The following is a 23,065-nucleotide window of genomic DNA, read 5'->3' on the forward strand; positions in this document are numbered from 1 at the left end:
AATAATTTTACTGAAATAAGTATACGTTGTGTACGCAAAAAAATCTAGACGATACGGAGCATTCACATAATGTATGGGCGAAACACGTCTGATATATACCCGTATTCGGAAAAACATGCCTTTAATATTTGACCTTCACTCAGTGTTGTTAAGCTTAGCAAAATATCAAACAACAAACTAGATTTCTTGTACTTTTTCTATGCTTTTGTTCGTTCGAAAAAGTTTGGTTTACCGAAGGTTTTATGATTAGCAAAAATAATTGACATTATTTTTTTTGCTAATCGTAACACAAATCAAAATTCTTACTTGCATAATACTTTAAAAAAACTGTACCAGACCCGAAGCAGTCAGTTAAATAGCAATAAAACAAATACAATGCTCTATTTATGTTTCGAAATGCACGTGAAGGAATGAAAATAATCAAAATCTATTGAACAACAATGCAACCGAACACATTGTAAGTACTCAGTTCAATAGGTGGCGCTGCCATCACGGTAAACAAATCCATATATTTATAAAAAAAAATGATTTTTTGAGAGAAAAACGTTTTACCTGTGAAGATTTTAAAACAATCAGTGAATAACTTAAGAAGATTTAAGATATCGAACAAACGATTTTTTATAGCATTTTTTGATAGTTACATATGTAGATAGTTACATTTTCACAAAAAATTTTCGTTTTTGTTAAAAATTTTCGTTATCCACTTTTATAGAATAGACCCAAGAGACGGGCTTTTATGATACTCGTTTGAAGAAGAGGTTTAAACGTGTGTAATATCAGACGTCATTAACATGACAACGTAGTTCTGCTTCCGAAATGAGCGTTCACTTTGTAAACAGGATTATTTATGATGAAATAAAAACATTTTTACGAGAGTTACAGTAAAATTTTAGTAGGTATGTTAATTATCGTACAATTTGATAATAAACAGCTTGTGTGCTATACTCGATAGAATGTCGCACGAAACGGTACATGGCATTAAGAAATATAGTTCCCTCGATGGTCAAACCCAGGGATCGAAGACCTTTTAAAACTCTGTAACATCCAAAAAACTAAAATATAAAAAAATGTTACATAGACTAACACACCCACACATATCGCTTACTCCTTTCAACAACGTCAAATATAATTTTAAAAAACTTGAGTTTTCAGGAGATCGTTTTTAAAGTTTAAGAATAAAATAAAATGTATTGAAAATAAATATCAAGCTACTTATTGAACTTTTTACTGTGCTACAGATCTTTTTAGGTGAAACCTGAATTTTTTTTCCATTTGAAAAATATTTTGAATATTTAAAAAAATAATTAAATAATACCTTTTCTTCAAAATGCAAGAACAACACTTTCTGCCCTGTAGCGGGTAAATATGAAGTTAAAAATATGCCGCTTTTGCTGGGATATAGTGCATTTTCTGGGCATTCCGAAAACATGCACAAATGAAAATTGACGATTTTTGATTATGACGTTGTTGAAAGGAGTGAGCGATATATATATATATATATATATATATATATATATATATATATATATATATATATATATATATATATATATATATGTATTATTTATACTTTGTATGTTCTATGTAAGTTCTGTATAAAAATAAAAACAAAAAAAAGTAAATAATACGTTCAATAATGCGAATGGGAGAAAAGGACGAAGAATTTAGATTTTTTTGGCATCATCAACATCTGAATTATTGTTTTATGCTTGTTAAAGTTCTTTGGTATATTTCTTAAATAGTAACTCTATACAATGGACTCGACCAAGCCATTTTTCGTAAATATTTATATTATTTCCATAAATTGAGTTGAGGAAAAAATACAAGAATAACTTTTTAAAATTTTTATCAACCCTTCGCTCCATCGTGTATCAGATTTGTTACACAGCCAAAAGTTAAAATTATATTAACATCTCATAAAGATAACCATTGCATGTTTGATACGTAAGTATTTCATTGATTTTTCCTTGTGAAATGTTTTTCATTCTTTCTTTATTTATTTTTCCTCTAATGTTTAGAATACAATACAATATACTTATTTTTTAGAATACACTTATTACATAAAAAATATTTATTATTTAAAATTAAAAAGTGATGCAATGAAGGGTCAAATATTATTTCAGTATTTTTTTAAACATACTTATTAACAAATATAAACAAAGAAAGAGACTATTTGATAACTAGAAAAAATAACCAAAAATAAAGGAAATGCATTTTTGTATATTCCTAGCGAGACACGAACATATCTTTCATATGTTATTAAGGATGATTTGAACCCTCATGATATCGATCGCTGTTTTAACTCCTTTTTCCCTATATTAAATTATATAATATGTAATTACAAGTAATGTTAATGAAATAAATTTATTACTTTTTAACTACGTTCTGTTTTATTAAATATCGACAAAATGTGATAAATTGAATGTTTTCTTAGTATCTAGCAAATTACCGCATCTCAAGGCATTTTATACTCACCAGACCCTACATTATTATAATATAAACGCGTTTTATATATTAACGGTAGTCTTACGTAATATAAAACAATTTTAAATACTTTTTTTAACTGGAAATATTTTTGTTTTTATTATATATATAAATATTTCAATTTCATACTTTTTCTGTGAGCCTAAGCGGCTCATTATTAGAAATATGTATCAAATTCTGGTAGAGTGAGTTCGAACCTCACTCTGGCTTTATTAAGCACAGAAAAGGAAGAATCATTTAATACATACCTATACGTTAAATTACATCAGGTATATTTTCATTAAAAATTAACCAAATGTCGTTATTATGTTAAATTTGTAACTGAAAAAATATTGCATATTTTAATGCCTTTTGTGTAAAGGCAACTAGCCGTTATTCGGCGTAACACGGCTCAAAGCATTCTTATAACTAGCCTCTTTAATATACAATCACAGATCTTGCTACAACTCTTTCTTTTACCGAGATATTCATTATCAAAATAGCCGCAAAATTGTATCAATTTAACGTGTTGGCACAAAGCATCATTTTAGGTTAACTTTAAACTCATTTATCTCAAAATTGCTATTTTTAACTTGTGGTTATTTGCCTTTGCACATTAGTTAAATGATGTATAAATTCAGTGCACCATTTTATTATGTTATTTTGCTTTAAAAAATTACAACTAAACATTTATTTTGTTACACTTCACATCTTGCTGCTACAAAGAAATGATTTTTCAGATTCTTTTTTTTATAATGTGGTAAGTATTCTGGAATATTTCTGAAATGCAATCGCAAAATTCTCTCTTCAAGGATAGACAAGTGCATTCAGTTTAAAAAATCAAATCTGCCCGCAGGGTCATTTTTGCGCATGCGTAGTGCCTAGTCATTATCGATCAAAGATAATTTGTGAAGCTGGTTTGTAAGGTGTGTAATTGGGCTTAATATGAAAAATGTATATAAATACACGCATTACTTAAACATGTACAAGTCGGCGAGTGATTGTTTTTACTTTGTTGCACCAATCAAAATGAAGAGTGAACTTAACCTTTTCGAAGTCTTCCTATCATACATTTTTGTTTTTCTTATAGGAATAATTTTGAAAGATGTTAATCGCTTTATCTTAACGGAATAAAATCTAGGAACTTAGCAAAGGTCTAGCAATCTAGCACTCATCCGCAAAGGAAGTTATCCGTCATTTTTTGTTTCCAATTATTTTCCCCTCAATTTAAAATATAAATTAGGTTAGGTTAGGTTAGATTCGACTTTATTTCAACGGATATATAAATGAGTAATTTAAATGATATAAAAAAAAATATGTGGCTGTCAATCATAGGTAGAATGGTTTACATTGCACGTAAGTAAGATGATCATTTAATCAATCTATGGCAGGTCATAAGCCCTGTAAATACTCAGACTTCAGAAAACATTATTCTTCATCTATGAGATTGTTTTGTTGAGATGTCAACAAAAATTAAAAAGGTTCAATTATATTGTTTGCAAAGACAGATTGGTGTAGAATACTTTTCTCTCTGCCTACTCCTGCGGAGAAGCGGCGTGCTGATTAGTTACTTTTTTTAGTTTATCTGAGTTTGATGCAACCAAATTAGATTTGTCATTCAAATAAGCACACCTTTCTTGCACAATATTTTTAGAATCAAGTAAAAAAAACGTTTCTTGACACCCCGCAGATTCTGTGCTATTCAATTCCGCCCAATTCAAGTATACAAGAGATATTGCATTAGGTTTGAAAATTGAATTATCGAATGGGGCTTCTTTGATAAGCTCTCGATACAAAAATATAAGTTGGCTGCTTATTTCGGTAATATGCATAATAATAATATATCATCTTTTCTCCAGGATATTGAGAGGCTAGTTCCAATGGTGCGGTGACCTTGGCTGCCACCAATATTCACCAATCTGCACATTTTTGTACTCACAAATTGCATATATTTTCAAAAGATATGCACTGTTATTGGAATCCTTTCGTGTGTTAGTTGTTATTTTGATAGACGTTAACTTTTGAAAAATTGACTGTGCTACCACCAGTTGAATGTTTGTGACGCTTTCTTTAATTGAACATTACACAAGTGAATAAAATGATAACTTAAACCAGCCAAATGTCATGTCGTTAGCTTTGAAATGCTCAGACTTTCGTATAAAAATCATAGATTCATCGTGTCCTGTTAAGACTAATATAAAATATAAAAAATACAATATAATTATGGTAAATTATGGTAAGACCATGAAATTCCTATAATTTTTGTATTTAAACAATACTTTTTAACACAATATTTTTTATTGTATCAAAATCGTTGTTAACAATTCGCTCACTCCTTTCAAGAACGTCATAAATAAAAAAAAATGATTTTTTAGGAAAACGTTTTAAAAGTTTAAAAACATAACACAATGTATTCAAAATAAATATCAAGCCAATTATTGAACTTTTTGCTGTGCAACACATCTTTTTAAGTAAAACCTGAAGGTTTTTTTTCCATTTGAAAAATATTTAATATATTTTTAAAAAATAATTAAACAATACCTTTTCTTCAAAATGCAAAAACAACACTTTCTGCCCTGTAGCAGGTAAATATTAAGTTAAAAATAAGCCTCTTTTGCTGGGATATAGTACATTTTCTGGGCATTCCGAAACCATGCACACTGACGATTTTTGATTTATGACGTTCTTGAAAGGAGTGAGCGAATTGTGCGTTTTCCACTTTGGAGGTTTTTTTGATATTCTTCTCTTGTTTTAATGCCCGACTAATGAAGAGAAATAAAAGTGAAACATAAAAACACAGTTGTTTGATAATTTGCATAGAGATGAGAAGAAAATAAATATGTACGATGAAAATAAAAGGTATAAGAGATATACGGAGGATATAATTACACCAATATAAGAACACCAATTGATCTCTCGCAGGTTACTGTTGTATACCAAATAAAAAAAGTTAACGCCAGTAGTTTGAGAGATAAATGCATCATGACTGCACATAAAATGATACACTCACTTTTCGGATTCCCAACGCACGAATTTTCAATTACAAAGGAAAACCATTTTGCGGACCAATAATATCCGATTTTATAATAGCCTTTGATAAGTTAAATAAAAATACTTATAAACTTTTGTGTACAGTTCGAGAGTTGATGCATTGGACTTCCTTTATGCTGATAAAATAATAATTTAAACACGGACTTCCCAGTCTGTCATTCCAGCCAATGAACTGGAAACGACTTACATTTTTGACATCCCAACATAGCTGAGGAAGAATATGGAAATCTAAGTATTTACAGGGCTTTTTTTCTATGTTTTTTTTTTTGCATTTCACAATAAATTATAATTTTCAATACAAAAAAAAACATTAATACAAAAAACATATCCCATAAAGGCAAGGCCTGTGTATGGATGTACATTTTACATATTTTAGGTTATCATAATGGGCACTGGAAAGAATTCAATAGATATAACTAAATAAGTAACTAACCATCACAAAGCTGCCCCGTAGGGATAGGCAGAGAGAATAGAATGCCACAACATTCTGTCTTTGCAAACATTCTTCGCTTCTTCCAAGTTCATGCATCTTCTCATACATACCCGCCGATTATTTTGACTCCTAACCTGATTTGTATTTGGCATACTTAAAGTTTTTCTCCGTCTTCTTCTGGTCCTTTTTCCAACTACATTTTCCTCATAAATTTACAATAGATATCAGAAATATAAATATATTTGAAGTGCTAAGATAAACTAAAAATATATTTGATTTTAATGAAAAGCAAAAAATCAAAATGAAAAAAGTTAGCAATTAAGTATGTATTATGTGAGTTATAAGTTTAAAAGAAGAAGCTACTGAAATCTGTTTTACCTAGATAATATATTTTTCAAATTCTTACTTTTCTAAAACTCTTTTCTTTTCTAAAACATTTTCTTTCTAAGAAAAACTTATTTTTTCAATTCAAAAACTGTGTTTAAAAGCAAAAAAATCAATTACGTTAAATGTTACCTGGTTTTAAAGAAAATTAAGTTGCTGGCTATCGAATATCCCACTTTAATGAAGTACTAGTATAATGAGCAAATGTTCTGTGTAAATCCCTTTCCAGATCAAGAGCTTAGTATATATTTTGGAGAAGTTCAGTGTAAAAAGAATAAGTATAAATCCGTAGGTAATGATTTTTATAATAATATTTGAACAAAAAAAAAACTTTAATTATATGTACATTCACAAAAGCATGTCCAAAATATGTAATTCAAAAAAATATATTGTATTGGAAATTATGATGACTCTCGCAAATTCCTTTTCATTCAATTTATAGTAATATTTACAATATTTTTTTACATTGTATAGATACAAACATTGATTGATAGATAATTGATCTACTAGAGAAAAAAAACTTTCTCTGCTTTTCTATGAATATGGCTGTAACGTTATATGTAATTAATTGAATGCACCAAAATTGGATCAGTAGAATTGAACTTCCTATATCAATGTACTTGTAGCATATCCATTTATACGAGAACCTACGTCGATTATTTCCGTCGATCTTTTTCGTACAACACAGTAGCTTAAATCCGGTGTTTAAATTTGTAAGATTCATATAATTTGAATGACGAAAAGATAACGAAAGCTGATCAGTGGCGTAGAGAAAAAATCACAGGCCGTGGATCAACTCCTTTTTTTCTAAATACCTTAAAATTCTATACCAAGCTAATTATCAATCAGTATCAATTTTTTTTTAAATATGTATGATATTACTTATTTTTATAAATATTGTATTCTATCAATAGTACATATATGCACAGGTAAGTTCATTTTTATTTATTTAAAACTAATTGAACAGAATATATGTATGTACATACATTTGGACATACACTGCTAAGAAGCAATATCTTCCGACCAACCAAAAACAGACTAGAGATACAGGACAAAGTTTATAATAAGAGGGTTGATAGTTCTTGTATAATAGTATTGTATCGATGAACAAAATAAAATATTTATTATAATTGATTACAATGCAGTTAAATTAATATTTTTGAAATTACATATTTGTTGAACTGTTATATATGAAAAAAGAAGGGTAACGAACGTAGGATCAGATAGGGATTTGAGGGATGAGATGTAGAGGAAACCATAGAAGAATTGTACTATGGACAGTTAGGATTCTAATAAATCATCTTACTGAATCGTTATGAAGAGATCTGAAGACAGATCTCTTGGCTCTAGAATATACGATATTGGAAGGGGATCAGAAAGGGGATCAGAACCGTTGAGGGCTGTTTGGAGCTGCTCAAAACAATGAAATTTACTCTCAGGTGAATTCATCGTTGGGAGGACCTGATACGACACACAGAGAAGAAGAATAACGAATCGTTATTAGTAGCTATATTGAAAAGACACGTACAGTTCTAATTGTTTACAAAATATGTAATTTAAAAGGGAAAATAATAATTTTAATTGGATAAAAGTGAGATATTACTTGGGTGAGGATTTTATTTTTTTTATTGATTTTATTATCCTTTTTTTTACACGATTTGAGCTTTGAACAGCATGATTGAATACCATTAGGGTCGCAACAGGTTTTCTAGGCACTAACTACGCCACTGCTAATGACAGTTTTTGTGCAACCGAGTCTAGTTATAGCCGACAAAGTGGTTTTTTATTAAACTTCATTGGAAGCTTTTGGCGCCATTCAATCGCTAACAATGTATGGTAATATAACAAACACAACCACTTGTGTCTTATTTAGACTATATCCATTGAACCAATATTAAGAACACTTTCTATATTTCCATTTTGTTTAGTCACGATACCACTGGTTAAATAGAATAAACAGCGTATCATTCTCAGTCCAGTTTGATCGAAATGAAAATAGACCCGTAAACTCTATTTTATTTTCGATGGCTTGGATCAATTATGTTTGAGATATTTAATTTGAGAGATCAGTACTAATATGGTAACGAGGGAGATACGGTCAATTACAATGGCCCAAAGGTTGTTTCAAGCTCCATAGATGAAAAAAACATTTTTTTTATTTTCGTTTCAAAGGAATGCTATTTCAAAAGATGTGTTAGATGCACTCTCGTTCCTCTTCAAGTGGACGAAATTCAAAACTTAAGACCTATTATACGAAAACTGCAACATAATTTTCTTTAAACCCAGGTAAAATTTAAAGTTATAGATTTTTTTGCTTAAACACCATTTTTGTATTTAAAAAATGGGTTTTTATCCGATATAAATATTTGGTTTTGATAAGAAAAGAGTTATTAACAGGTAAAGAGTTTAAATGTTAAAAACACTTTTTCAATATATATATGTATGTATTTAAAAAAATACAATTCCAAAACACATTCTAAGAAAAATGTGCTTTCCGGTGGCTTTATGAATCGGATGTTTGCAAGTTCAGCCTTAAAAAATTGTACCGTATTTTACAGACTATAAAACGCACTTTTTTTCTTTTGGGCTAATATACATATTCATCTCTGAAGATGTGATTATTGTCGAAACCGTTTAGAGAAACGCACCAAAAACAAAGTTTTAGTTTTAAGTTGTATAAAATGGGCCAAAAAGTATCTGCAAAAACATACAGTATATGTTCCCAATGTAAGCATTGAAACAAATAATAAAAAAAGTTATGCGGTTGTCAATCATAGGTAGAATGGTGAATGTTACAGAGTCTGTGAAGTGATTATGATAACCAGCCAATAACAGGTTGTACGCCTTGTATTACCCAGTAAATATCCAGATTTCAATATATCTTGATATGAATTAAATCTTAACTGAAATAATCAATATCTTTTACTGAGAAGTATTACACAAAGTTGGTCCTTTATCGTTACATAATGTCCCAGATACCAGTTTAGTGACACTGATTTGATAAAATTAAGTTCCCGTTATTTCTTTTACATCTGGTTGGGTAAGTTTACGGGGAAAGGTTATAGAATCATAAAGTTCACTGGGGCAGAACCGCGTAATGTATTGTAGTATTATCAACCAGCATCCATATCTCTTTTACTACCGACCCATATGCTATTTTATCTCGCTTGGCAAATTCTAAACGCAATATCTTACTTTATAAGAAAAAAGTAAATCGTTTGTTAAAAATCTTAAATATTTTATTTTTATTCATATGTTAAAACTCCTGGGACAGCTGGTAAAGAAAAAACTGCTTTTTTCAAACAGCTTTTTTGACAGCGCCATCTGTTGAACGTAATAACAACTCACGCAGTACTATATATTACGGTGGATGGCAGCTGTCACTTAGCATTTTTAATGATTTTCATTGCTTCACAAGCATTGTCAAAAAATTAAACATAGTAGAAATGTGTGCTTTTTTATTTCTTTTCCATTTTATCAGATTAAGCCACAGCAACGCATGGCATGTTATATTAAGAAATGAGAAAAGTGAAAGGTGAGTTTCGTGAGATTGATCAACTAGAAGTTCCAAAAATTTTAGTAGTGTGGTGTCAATCATGGGTAGAGTGGTGAATGTTGCACGTGTGTAAAGTGATCACTTAACAAGACAGGTCATAAGCCCTGTAATTACCCAGAATTCCATATTCTTCTTCATCTTTGTTGAGATGTCAAAATGTGATGCATATTTTAACTGATGTAATTAACAGTACATTCATATGTACCTTATTTTTTTGTTATTCATCCCAAATACACAATATTATAAAATCGAAAACATTAAAATACTCTCACCAAAAACTTCCACACACTCCATAAAAGATTTAGGATTTTTATGGAGTGTGTGGAAGTTTTTGGTGAGAGTATTTTAATGTTTTTAAGGTTTTTGATTTAAAATAAACCCTGATGATGACAAAGTATTGTTGAAACCAATAGGTTAAATTGTATTATTAAAAATAGTGGTGAAAACAAAGTTAATTTATTTTATAAAGTTTATAAAATGTGCCACAAAGTATCTGCGGAAAACATTCAAGAAAAGTTAAATATTGCTTAAAAATGCGTTCAAAAGAGTTGAACTTATTATGCTTTTTAAGTTTTTTTTAAACAATCTTGTTAAATCGATCTTATTAATGTTACCCCGGATAGTAGAGAGTCGGAGAACAATCTGTATATCGCAGCACGTGATCTGAAAATTGAATTCAGACTTGAGGAGGTTAAGTATGAGCTACATAGTTACGGTAATAAAGTGCAACGGATTGCATTTTAGTGCACTTAAACCCAGTCGAGTGACGACGAGTATCACGGTTCGGTTTCACACACTTTTAGATAAGCTCACTTTATTAGCTTAAATTTATGCATGCACTATGTATGCTCGAGAACCAACAATGGCGAATTTTACGGTGTAACGATGATGGTTGCAACCGCTACATAGCCGAGATGATCGTAAAATGGTGATAAGTGCATTTTTATTTGTTTAATTATCTCTCCGTTGCGATTTAAGGGCTTTAAAATCGATCAATATTTTTATACTACCCGTTATGAATCCAAAAAACAAATCTATAAATATGCGATAATCAAATTAAATTAGCAAAAGGAGGATAAAAGCTGATTGAACGCATTGAAATGCCTGTGGAAAATCGTTAGATGACAAAATTAAAATTACAGATATTAAAAAGAAACGTAACGCTGAAATAGGGATAATTGAAAATATAAATAAAAGTTCTATAAGGTGGTATGGACATGTGTAAAGAATGGATAATGATATAATGAATAGAAAAGGATATTTTGTTCATGAAATAATAATCAAATACTAATAATAAAACGATCCTTACCGCGGGTACAGCCGGATAAAAAGGCTTGACATAATAACATATAGGTGTAGGTACAGCAAAAAAAAATTCAGCGTAAGTCCTGGTACCACTCTAGAGTTTAGAAGTGAAGCATAGAGTTGGCAAAAGAAGGATGAAAGTAGACTGAACGCAATCAATACGATGCCTCAGACAAATTTGCGTCAAAACGATGTGTGATAGAAATAATGTAAGGCACACAAGATAAACATTAACGATAGAATTAATGGTTTGGATATGTGAAACGAATGAGTTAAGAAAGAACAGTGAAACAAATTTATGAAATGAATGTTGTTTGAAATAGGAGCAAAGGAAGACCGAGGGAAACTTGGCATGATCAAATACTTGAAAGTGGTCAGTTCAGCAGTCGGAATAATCGGTGGGTACGTATATGGAGATGCATGAATCTGGGAGATGCGAAGATTGTTTGCAAAGACAGATTGGTGTGGCGTTCTATATATTTACTCTGCCTACCCTTGCGGGAAAACTGCGTAATGGTTGCTGTTAGTTAGGAATCTTATCTAAGACCTAATATTAATTAGAGAATTGGGGCACAGAAATGACGATAGTATAACGTGGCGAAACCTGTTTTTACATAAAGTGTTTCTCTGTTTACTTTATTAAGTATGTAAATAGTACCGGAAATTTCGACAGTTCAAAGTTTAACATTTTTTCTCAAGGCTAATAATTATTTAAATAGAATCACATAATGTCACCGGCTATTAGATGCGTAATTTGCCAACAAACGATAAATCTTAATTGCGTAAATAATCGTGATGGGCGTTTTAATCGCAAATTAGAATTATAAACACGTGGTGGTATTACAGGGACGCCCGCTCATTTTTTTATTTTGGAAATCTTTAAAAAATATATTCATTGGTTCCAGATATAAAGCCAAAGAAAGCAGATTGATGCATTGCCTTAGAGATATGGTGGTGGAGGCGTATATATGACATACCGCTCACTCCTTTCATGAACGTCATAAATAAAAAATCGTCACTTTTCAGTTGTGCATGTTTTTGGAATGCCCAGAAAATGTACTATATATCAGCAAAAGCGGCATATTTTTAACTTAATATTCACCCGCTACAGGGCAGAAAGTGTTGTTTTTGCATTTTGAAGAAAAGGTGTGTTTTAATTATTTTTTTAAATATACTAAATATTTTTCAAATGGGGAAAAACCCTCAGGTTTTACCTAAAAAGATCTGTTGCACAGTAAAAAGTTCAATAAGTGGCTTGATATTTATTTTTAATGCATTGTATTATATTTTTAAACTTTAAAAACGTTCTCCTGAAAAATCTTATTTTTTGATTTATGACGTTTTTGAAATGAGTGAGCGATATGTACCGTGAATAGCCAAACGAACCACTGCATCTATTTTTCAATAACTGAATGTGACTGATAACTGTGTCGCAGAAGCATCCTGTAATATATTACATATCTGGTCAGAAGACAGGATAGCTTGGAAAAGCGTGCTGTGATCCGTACAGTATGGCAACTTTTTTGCTGTAGAAACTAAGCTACGAGAACTCTTTGGACAAGACTAAGGAACTGCAGGCTGCCAGATATATGAAATAATATTGGAAAAATAACTCATTGTGATCTAAATGCTCACTCCGAGTCAATGAATGATTAGAAGAAGAAGTCCCGAAGCAATTCTTTTCATCACATTAGAGATGCGACTGTTATTTTTTCGATTATCCTTTTGGGATTGTTTCCGTTACTTTTTCTCGGTTTATGTTTCTATCCCATTTCAGTTTTTAATGTCAAATTGTCAAATATATTCGAATCGGAAATTATTTGATACTCAAAAAACTTTTCACTAATTGACGTAAATATCTTTAAATGGTCGAATTCTTATATCGTATTAAATAAATGCTTTTAGAAAGAATGCGTTATTTGATTTGATCGACCATACATAAAATATATATGGAAAAAAGATTTTCTTTCCAACAAACAGCGACGCTTTCGAAAAGCATTCTTACCGTACGCCACTGAAGCATTTTACGTAATATCATTTTATATTCCTTAAGTATTTTGTTTTCCATATGATTTTCTGATTTCGGTTTGGTTATTGACTTTTGAAAGACAGCAAGGATAATATTAATTGATTAAAATAAGTCCTTAATTAATTTATCAACACCCACTCAATAGCCTTGTAAATTAATGTTTTTATTGCATAATAATTAACGTTTTTTACCTTAATTGACTTGAACCCAGTGGATTGTTTATTTAGATTACGTAGTTAAATTAAATTAGTTGGAAATGTGACGAGAAAAAGACCGAGGAAAACTTGAAATGATTAATTATTTCAAATACGTAAAAAAGGTTAAATCAGAAGTCAGAATAATCGTCGGGATGTCAGAAAAATCGTCGATGCTTAAAATAAATAAATATTTTCATTCAATTACATCACAAAATTTTGAGTTATTAAAGGGTTCATATTATGTCATTGCCTGTGCCTTATCAACAGGCTTAAAGGATAAATATCAATGTTCAGTAGAATTACCTCATATAAAATATATTTACAGATAGGTATCTACCCATTGATATCATTCCTTTTAATATTTAGATTCGTACATAAAATATATGTAATACGCCGTTGATTGTAAGATTATGTAGGATAATGTTATGGGCACATTGACATTCCACGATGTCACATAATCCCATGGCATGATTGTCTGACGTCACCATAATGTTTTGTATATCATTATCCCCATTGAATTCTATGATTATTGCATGTGCTAGAAAGCAATATACCTTGATAAAACATTTTATTACTTAACTCTTAATTTAGAATAACTCTAAAGCACATGTCTTTTTACTAACTCATCCGAGCATAAAAGAAGCAACCTTAATGTTTTCAAAAATTAAATTTCCCATTCAAAAGGTATCGATAGAATAATATGAGAATATTTGAAAAACCAAATCTGATGTTAACCCATCTTTATTTAAATTGATATAAACTTTTCAATGTATTTCAACGACTATATCAGATACACATACTCGTAGATGTATATATTTTTATTTCATTTTTTAAATATTCATATTATTCCATTAATACGTTATTGAATGGGAAATTTAAACAATATGATATGGATAAAATGACGAAATTATAGGTGTTTAATGGATTTTGACATTCAAGAATCACCTTAAAATGGCTATGTATCCTTGAAACCATAGCTGTTTATGAAATCATCTTTCCCTTAGTTCGTCTACCTGTTCCCCTCAACACCCTACCTGATAAAAAATTTCCTTTATCGTTTTCATCAATATTGTATTTATTTTATTAACTTACTGTTATTAATGTTTTTTCTTCGGTTTCACCAAAGTACAAGTGCCATCTTCCGAATTATTTGTAAATGTGTAAATAATAAATGATAAGATTAATCCCTAGAATAATAAAGCAATAGATACTATGGATTCAATATCTTACATCTATCAAGATTTGTCACACAATGCATTTATTTATCTTTTTTATCTTGTCATATTTGCTAAACAAGACACAACTTAATCTGATTGATCTTCATGCCCTATTCCCCACTTATTTAAAACGCCTGTAGATACAAAACAAAATATCACCAGTCTTTTTTTGGTTGATTATTAAATATTACTTCTATGCAATAAGCCTACTAATCAGTGGCGGTACTTCCCTAGAAGCCCAAAAGCCCGGCTTGCCTAACAACTTCAAATAAAAAATGACTAAATCTAGACTAAATTATTAAAAATCCATAATTAATGTATGACTATTTTTAAATTATCGCGCGCTTATATGATTATTAAACACTATGCATGCCATTATATGGTGATGATTGATATCTGAGGAAGATATTTTGTTACGGTGAACATTTTTTTTATTGAAAGGTGATGGCTATACCTTACAAAAGTTACATGTATGCATATTTTTATAATGATTACAATACATTGTTTATATTTATAATACTTTCTGGGTGCTTACTATACCGGGAATGATATGAGGTGAAGAAATTATAAGTACATCATGTATTCACGGATGTGAAAAATAATGGGCTTGCCTTACTGGTAAACCCTAGGCACGCCACTGCTACTAATGTACATATTATTTATTATATTTTTTACAATATATGTATTATTAATTAATAAATAAAGAGTAAATTGACGGAAGAAATATACATTTTACAAAAATGTAGCATACATATTTAAGGATAGATTATTTTGATTAAATTCCAGAAAACAATATATTTATTGTCGCTTCAAAGCAGTCTTGTTTCTTTTAATTTTATTTGATCACAAATGTATATATTTGTAAATCATGATCCCAAGGTGTAATGGAGCTGTTTGGATTTCGATATAAAACAACAGCCCACCTTAATGCTATAATTTATTGAAAGGTTTCGATGTCAATAGGTTGGTTGATTAGTGAAAACCTAATTCTTCATCTAAAATTGAAAATCATTACGCAGACGACCTCGAAATTCAATGGTGGGAATGTTATAACATGATAGGTCTACTGTTAGGACAGTACAAATTATAATATAATAAAACGATCGTATTACTTCATTAGGAGATAGGAATCACGTCAGTATTGGATGTTAAAAACATTTTAATAATAGGCCTACTGTTATGTAATTCCTAATTGACTGTCGAAAAATGTGTTGTTTGAAAGTGTACACAATTTTATAACGGCGTTGCTTTTATATGAGTAAATGTGAAATCATAAATATGAAGTCATTAAGTTTTTTTTTTTAATTCTAATACTTTTACCAAAATTTGTAATCGAATTTGTAATAAATATAGAAGCAGAAGAGGATTGGGTTCATTCGTTTAGAATTGTAATAAAGATTGTTACAACAAATATTATAATTTAGTTCATATGCTATACTTTTTAGTACTATTTCTACTTATACATATACATATATATATATATATATATATATATATATATATATATATATATATATATATATATATATATATATATATATATATATATATATATATATATATATATATATATATATATATATATATATATATATATATATATATATATATATATATATATATATATATATATATATATATATATATCACCGCCTCCGTGGTATAATGGTCAGCGTGTCTAGCTACCGTGCTGGAGGTCCCAGGTTCGATTCTTAGGGGGGGGTGAGAATAAATATTAGTGAATTTACACTCTAATATTTATTAAATATTACTCCGGACTGGTCCCTGAAGCGCAGAAGTGACCACCTTATCTTCATATAATTAACGATCACGATAACATTGCGTCAATACGATGCAGTGCCCTATGCACCATTGGGTGCGGATAATGGTTAGAGAGAGAGGACTAAGTAAACAATTAAGTTTTTGTAAGCCTTATTGCGTTAGTCACAATCATAAATTATACCTATTTTATACTTAAGTTCAACAATTATATGAAATTTCCATCCAAACAAAAATCCAAAAATTGTTCCAATATCGGATGCGAATAATGTATATTCGAAAAAACTTTGACGAGTGGTGAATTACACGGATAGAGTATAACCAATGATTAAACAAAAAAAAACTTCCTTCTCTTTTACTTGTTTTGTAGTTTGAATGATTAACAACACTGTAATAATGTTAATTATATCCGAAAACTAGACCAAGTGGTTATACCGTTTCTAAAAGGTATGATTTAGCCTGGGTTATACAATTTAAAGATGATTTCACAAGCTCTCAATAATAATAATCATCCCAAACCCATTGTTACGTTAATTCGGGTCACGAATACAGTAGGAACTCGAGTTCTGAAAATATGTAAAGAATTGTATAAACAGTAGTCATCTGCATTGTTGTAGCGCAGCTCGGGGTTAATCACTCGGCATAATTAATTTTTATTTTTTATATTTTTTGCCCCCTAATTAGACCAACTCCGGAATGGAATGGAATGGAAGCTTACCTTAGATTTTTCAATATATTTGTACCTTACGTGTTCATATTATAAAGGTATTATTCTTTACAACAATTTGAGTGTGTCCAAATACTTGTTCACAAATCTGGATTATCTCTACTTAGGAGTTGTTTTAACATTTTTGACATCTCAGATTGTTATTCTTCTTTGAACGACTCTAGTTATTTTCCTATTTTCCTATTTTCGTCCGATCTCGTACAAAAAAAATATCCTTTTAAAAAAACATTAATTTTTAATGGTAGGTGTTATTGAATGAATAGTTTTAGATAAACTGAATGTTGAATATATCACCAAAAACGTCTGTTGAAATAGTTGAAATAAGTACCTACTCAATATGTCATAGATGAAATCGTTGTTACACATCTACAAAATCGAGAAAATGTCAGTTGAATTCTATGGCTTCTTAATTCGAATATATTTTCTTCGGTTTGTCAAACCAAGATTAATTACGTACCTGCAGTCACCTACATAACGTTCGCGGCATTTTTATCGCGATAAAGCAGATTGCGCAAAAGAGCAAGAAAATAAGTTACACACCTTTAATTCTAATACTCTTTCACATTCTTATAATACGCTTATATGTGTGTCATCGTTACGAGTAGCGTTATGCAAACAGGAACCAGCCCACATTCTACTCTTACCGAGATAACGAGGATTAAAGTTTAGAACGATATTTAGTCCCATTGAATCATTTATATGAATAAAAACTTTACAAATATTTTATAATCAGTTTTCGGTTTTATAACAAATGTATATATTTATTTATTTAAAAATTATGTATACAAAAGAAATAATTACATTAGCGGGCTTATTGCTAAAAAGCAATATCTTCCAACCAACCAAAAATAGACTAGTAATATTGGTCAAAACGTTTGATACCATATATAGCCATTTATTAATTGATTTGGCGTTTAATTTGTAGAACTCCATTTTAATTTACGTATTAATTTTAAATCAAACACTTTTTTTTGAGTCCACTAAGTTGTATTTTATTAACAAAAACACCTTAAAAATCATATTGTGACAATTGCTTCACCTTGTTAGGGCATTATCAAACGAATGAGACAACGAGACATTCGTTTGATAATGCCCTAAGAAGGCGAAACAATTGTCACAATATAATTTTTTATGTGTTTTTGTTAATAAAATACAACTTAGTAGACTCAAAAAATCTGTGTTTGATTTAAAATTAATCCAAATATAGCTATTTGCAATCAGAGGGTAGATATACATGAACATTAATTACAAACTTATGATAATACGGAAGGCAAAACAAATGGGAACTTTAGGGAAGAAGGCAGAGGGAAAAATTAAGGGAGGAGGATGTAAACAATTTTTGTTAAATATATCGGTTATTCTTGTATATAAATATTTTATTCGAAACAGTTTATGTGCATTAAAATACGGCGATTGGGCAGGGTCAATTTCCAATATCAAACAACAGTTTTTAGTTTGTTAGATTCCCATACTAAAATAATTGTTTTAATTGATATTAGTAATGTTAGTAAATAACCACTCACCGACTACTTCTGTCTACCGGTTTCGAGACGTACCCGTCTCTTCGTCAGGACATACACTACAATTTAACAATCATGCGAACAACACTACACATGTTCGCATGTTTGTTAAATTGTTCGCATGATTGTTAAATTGTAGTGTATGTCCTGACGAAGAGACGGGTACGTCTCGAAACCGGTAGACAGAAGTAGTCGGTGAGTGGTTATTTACTAACATTACTAATATCAATTAAAATGTTTGACCACAAAGTAAATGCTTTGAATATAAATAATAATTGTTTTAAATTTGTCAATTCATTTGTGGATTGGTTTGTTTCTGCAAAACGCAAGTCATTATTTTGTTATGAAATCAAATTGTTTATTATTGATCATATTGTGTCCTCCGTAAGACAGTTACCGCATTTAGCATCTGAATTATATGAATCTTTACATACATATTATACTTAATAATTTTTCATCCGCTTTTTCCTTTCTTTGAAATAAATTACGTATTCGTGAGCAGTATTAGTTTACACATATTTTACATATGTAACACATGTAGATACATACATTCGTAGGGTGAAAAATATAATGTCTGAATAATTTTATTTCAACAGTATAGTAATTGAAGAATGCAAAAAAAAAATTGCAAATATTTTTTTGTTTAGTTTTGATAAAATTTCTCTTCAAAGCAATTCGGCTGCCCAAACTTAATACACAGTAAGTAACTTTTTTGTAGTCCGTTATTTTTGCATTTTTGGACTAAGTAGAATCTACTTAAAAAAGTCCCTTACTATGATTTGAGTTTGGATAAGCGATTTGTGGTTCTACAATTCTTTTGTGAAAAATCAAAGAATACATTTCCAATATTCGTCCGGTGAAAAAATTTATTTCCTTTGTATTTTTTATGCATTTTTTTGGTCCGCTTTCATAGTGTAATGGTCAGCACGCTAGTCTACCATGCTGGAGGTCCCGGGATTTATCCCAGCGGGAATCAAATAAATATAAGTGATTTTTTCCTCAAATATTTATTCAATATTACCCTGGACTGGTACCTGAAGCAGAGATAAGATCACCTTTCCTTCATGTGTTAACGACCAAAACAACGCTGCGTGATGCGGCGCCCTATGCACCATCGGATGCGGATAAAGGTTTTGAAGTTGCGTTTGATATTTTTAACAAGTTATTAATGTGACTTATTAAGTTATTATTGTTTTAATAAGAAGCCATTAAAAAATACTTATTAAAAATTAGGTTTTTTAATCCCACTTTTATATTTTTAGTAATCAATAAAATCTACACGTCACTTCATCTAATGCTCAGCTTAAGTTAATATGCTGCCTTTGGCTTCAGGGAACGAGATATGTTAATATCAAAAGCGTAAGTATAATAAATAAAAGACAGTTGTTAGAAATACACGAAGTATCTAAAATCCAGTTCTCACTTCACTGAACATAAACCTCATTTAATTTTTGCATTTACTAGTACAAATGTTAATTCGACAAGTGAGAAAAAATATGCTATAAGACTGCAATAATATATTATAATTTTTTGTTTTAAACCTCGCACAAGGCCCATTTCCCTTTTTTATATGAATAAATAAAACATGTCTAAACATTGTAAAATAACCAATCCAAAAATTGTCCCAAAAGGAATAGTTATCAATATTTATTACTGGTGTCTCATAGTTTGATTTTCAGTAAAGGGCATAATTGTGAACATTGGGCAAGTGTATAAAATCGCCAGCCGATGGCAGCTCGTAGGCCCTGTGTCACCAACTGGAACCATGGCGGTAAAATGAGGGATATTTTTGTTTTACATAATCAATTTTTATTCTTTATTCCTAACTTTGAAGAAGGGTGCGCAAGCCTGTTTGATATGATATATACTAACTCAGTAACTAAGCATCACGCCGCTTCTCTGCAGGGGTAGGCAGAGATAATAGAACGCCACACCTTTCTGTCATTCTTGTCTTTTCTATATTAATGCACTCCACATTCATGCATCTCCGCTTATTTTGACATCTGACTTGACCGCTAAGATAAATACATATATATATATATATATATATATATATATATATATATATATATATATATATATATATATATATATATATATATATATATATATTTATATATATATATATATATATATATATATATATAAATATATATATATATATATATATATATATATATATATATATATATATATATATATATATATATATATATATAAATATATATATATATATATATATATATATATATATATATATATATATATATATATATATATATATATATATATATATATATATATATATATATATATAAATATATATATATATATATATATATATATATATATATATATATATATATATATATATATATATATATATATATATATATATATATATATATATATATATATATATATATATATATATATATATATATTTATATATATATATATATATATATATATATATATATATATATATATATATTGTTAATAAATATTGTTGATGAAAACAATATTTATTAACAAAATGCGGATTGGGAATTTTACATACGGACATATTTGATAAATCTCCGTATTACAAAAAAGAGTAATGACTAATTCCAAAGGCCATAGACACTACAAACGACAATTTTAGTAAATTTCAAACAACTTAATAAGGCTGATTATTCAGATCAATAGATAAGTTATTGGTCAACTCTTTATGCAACGATGCGGATTGATCATCAGCGAAGTTGATGCGCAGCTTAACTCCACTTAGTGGACATTAAGGTGGCGCTTACTTAGTAATTATAATATTACAGTAATTATAATTCTAATAGAACTTATCTTCTCCGCGTGTCTTCATTATCGTCTACGTATGATGTATTCAAATAATTAAACACGCAGGCATTAACATTATGGAAACGATCACCTAACCTTTTTTATCTTTATAAATAAAAATGTAAATATTCTTTTGTTAAAGTAATTCACAGAAATTTTGACACAACACTGCATTTAAATGCGCACTCGTTTTATTTACCTGTGAGCGGTAAACATATCTTTTTTGGCCGCGATGGCAGTGCTATCTGATGAATGTTATATCAATACACGCAATTATAATAATTGTTTATGGCGAACAGCGTGCTTCTTAACAACTGCTAATGTATCGTATTCCCGTAAGCATTGTGAAATTTAACATATTTGAAATGCGTGTTTTCTCTTACTTTTCTATTCCATTTAACCGGATTGAGCCACACTAATGCGTGGCTGAATTATTTTTTTAACAGCTATTTCTTTTTATTAAATATTTTTTAATTAAAAAATGTATGTTTGCAATTTTATAAGAAATATAAGATTTTCTCTTTTTTTAAATTACGAATAAAATTCAGTTTATATAAATTTGGTGTATAATAATACACAAAAATTATATTTACGAAATTGTTTGGGAGCCATTTGTAAAAAAAATTAGGAACTTTTTAAAACCATTTAAAAATAATATATCGTGTAATGGATGCGAAAAGAAGCAAAGGTCCACAAAAAACAACAACAAAAAACAAAGAATATTTACATAATTCTCAGGTAAAGATTTCTGAATAATTATAGCCAACTAAAGACGATTTATCAACTTTTTCGAGATTTTTCGAGACATGCGTATAAGAGACAACCTAATCGAAGTATGTTCGTATTTCCCTCCATCAATTTTTATTAAATATAAGTATGTGGTACACTGTTGTGAATAAAGATCAATTTAGCTCTCATTGCTTTCAATGATCCCTCATTACTTTCACTGGAATATATATTTAAGACAAAGGATTATATACTTTATTATTGTATATCCTCTATAATTCAATCTCTCATAATTTGATACTCGATCGAAAGCAAGTCTCTCCTTAGCCCTAGGGCATCGCATATATTAGTGAAAGAAGTGCATCAAGTGGCAAAGAAGGCCTTTAAAATGATCTGAATGTGTAACTTAGCGTAGAAAATCTATACCTTGGAGCAGAAAGTCCGGGAGTTACGGATGCAAAATTGTTGAGGAGAACGGCTCGAAGATTTTCAAACTATTTAGAATCATCTCTGTTAGTAAATAACATCATTTACTGAACTGGCGTTTTCTTTGGCAAAATAAAAATTGTTCAAAATTACAATTCCTCTCGTACTAAAAAGACTATATACACTGATTTACAAATTTTATAGTTACCTGCAGTTTACACCAAATATTCGACAAGTCACAACTTAATTTACTCTAAACTTACGTAACACTTTACTAATTGATTTTTTTATTAAAACACAGTCTTTGTGTTGAGAAAATAAGTTTTTCTTTGAAGTAAATATAAGGTTTGTTGAAAAAAGGGTTATTGAATTGTAAGGAGTAAGGTAAAAAAAATTTACATAAAAATATATTTTCTCTATATA

The sequence above is a fragment of the Brachycentrus maculatus genome, unplaced genomic scaffold, assembly GCF_059751285.1.
Source record: "Brachycentrus maculatus isolate JH-2025_06_01 unplaced genomic scaffold, ASM5975128v1 h1tg000299l, whole genome shotgun sequence".
NCBI lineage: Eukaryota > Metazoa > Arthropoda > Insecta > Trichoptera > Brachycentridae > Brachycentrus > Brachycentrus maculatus.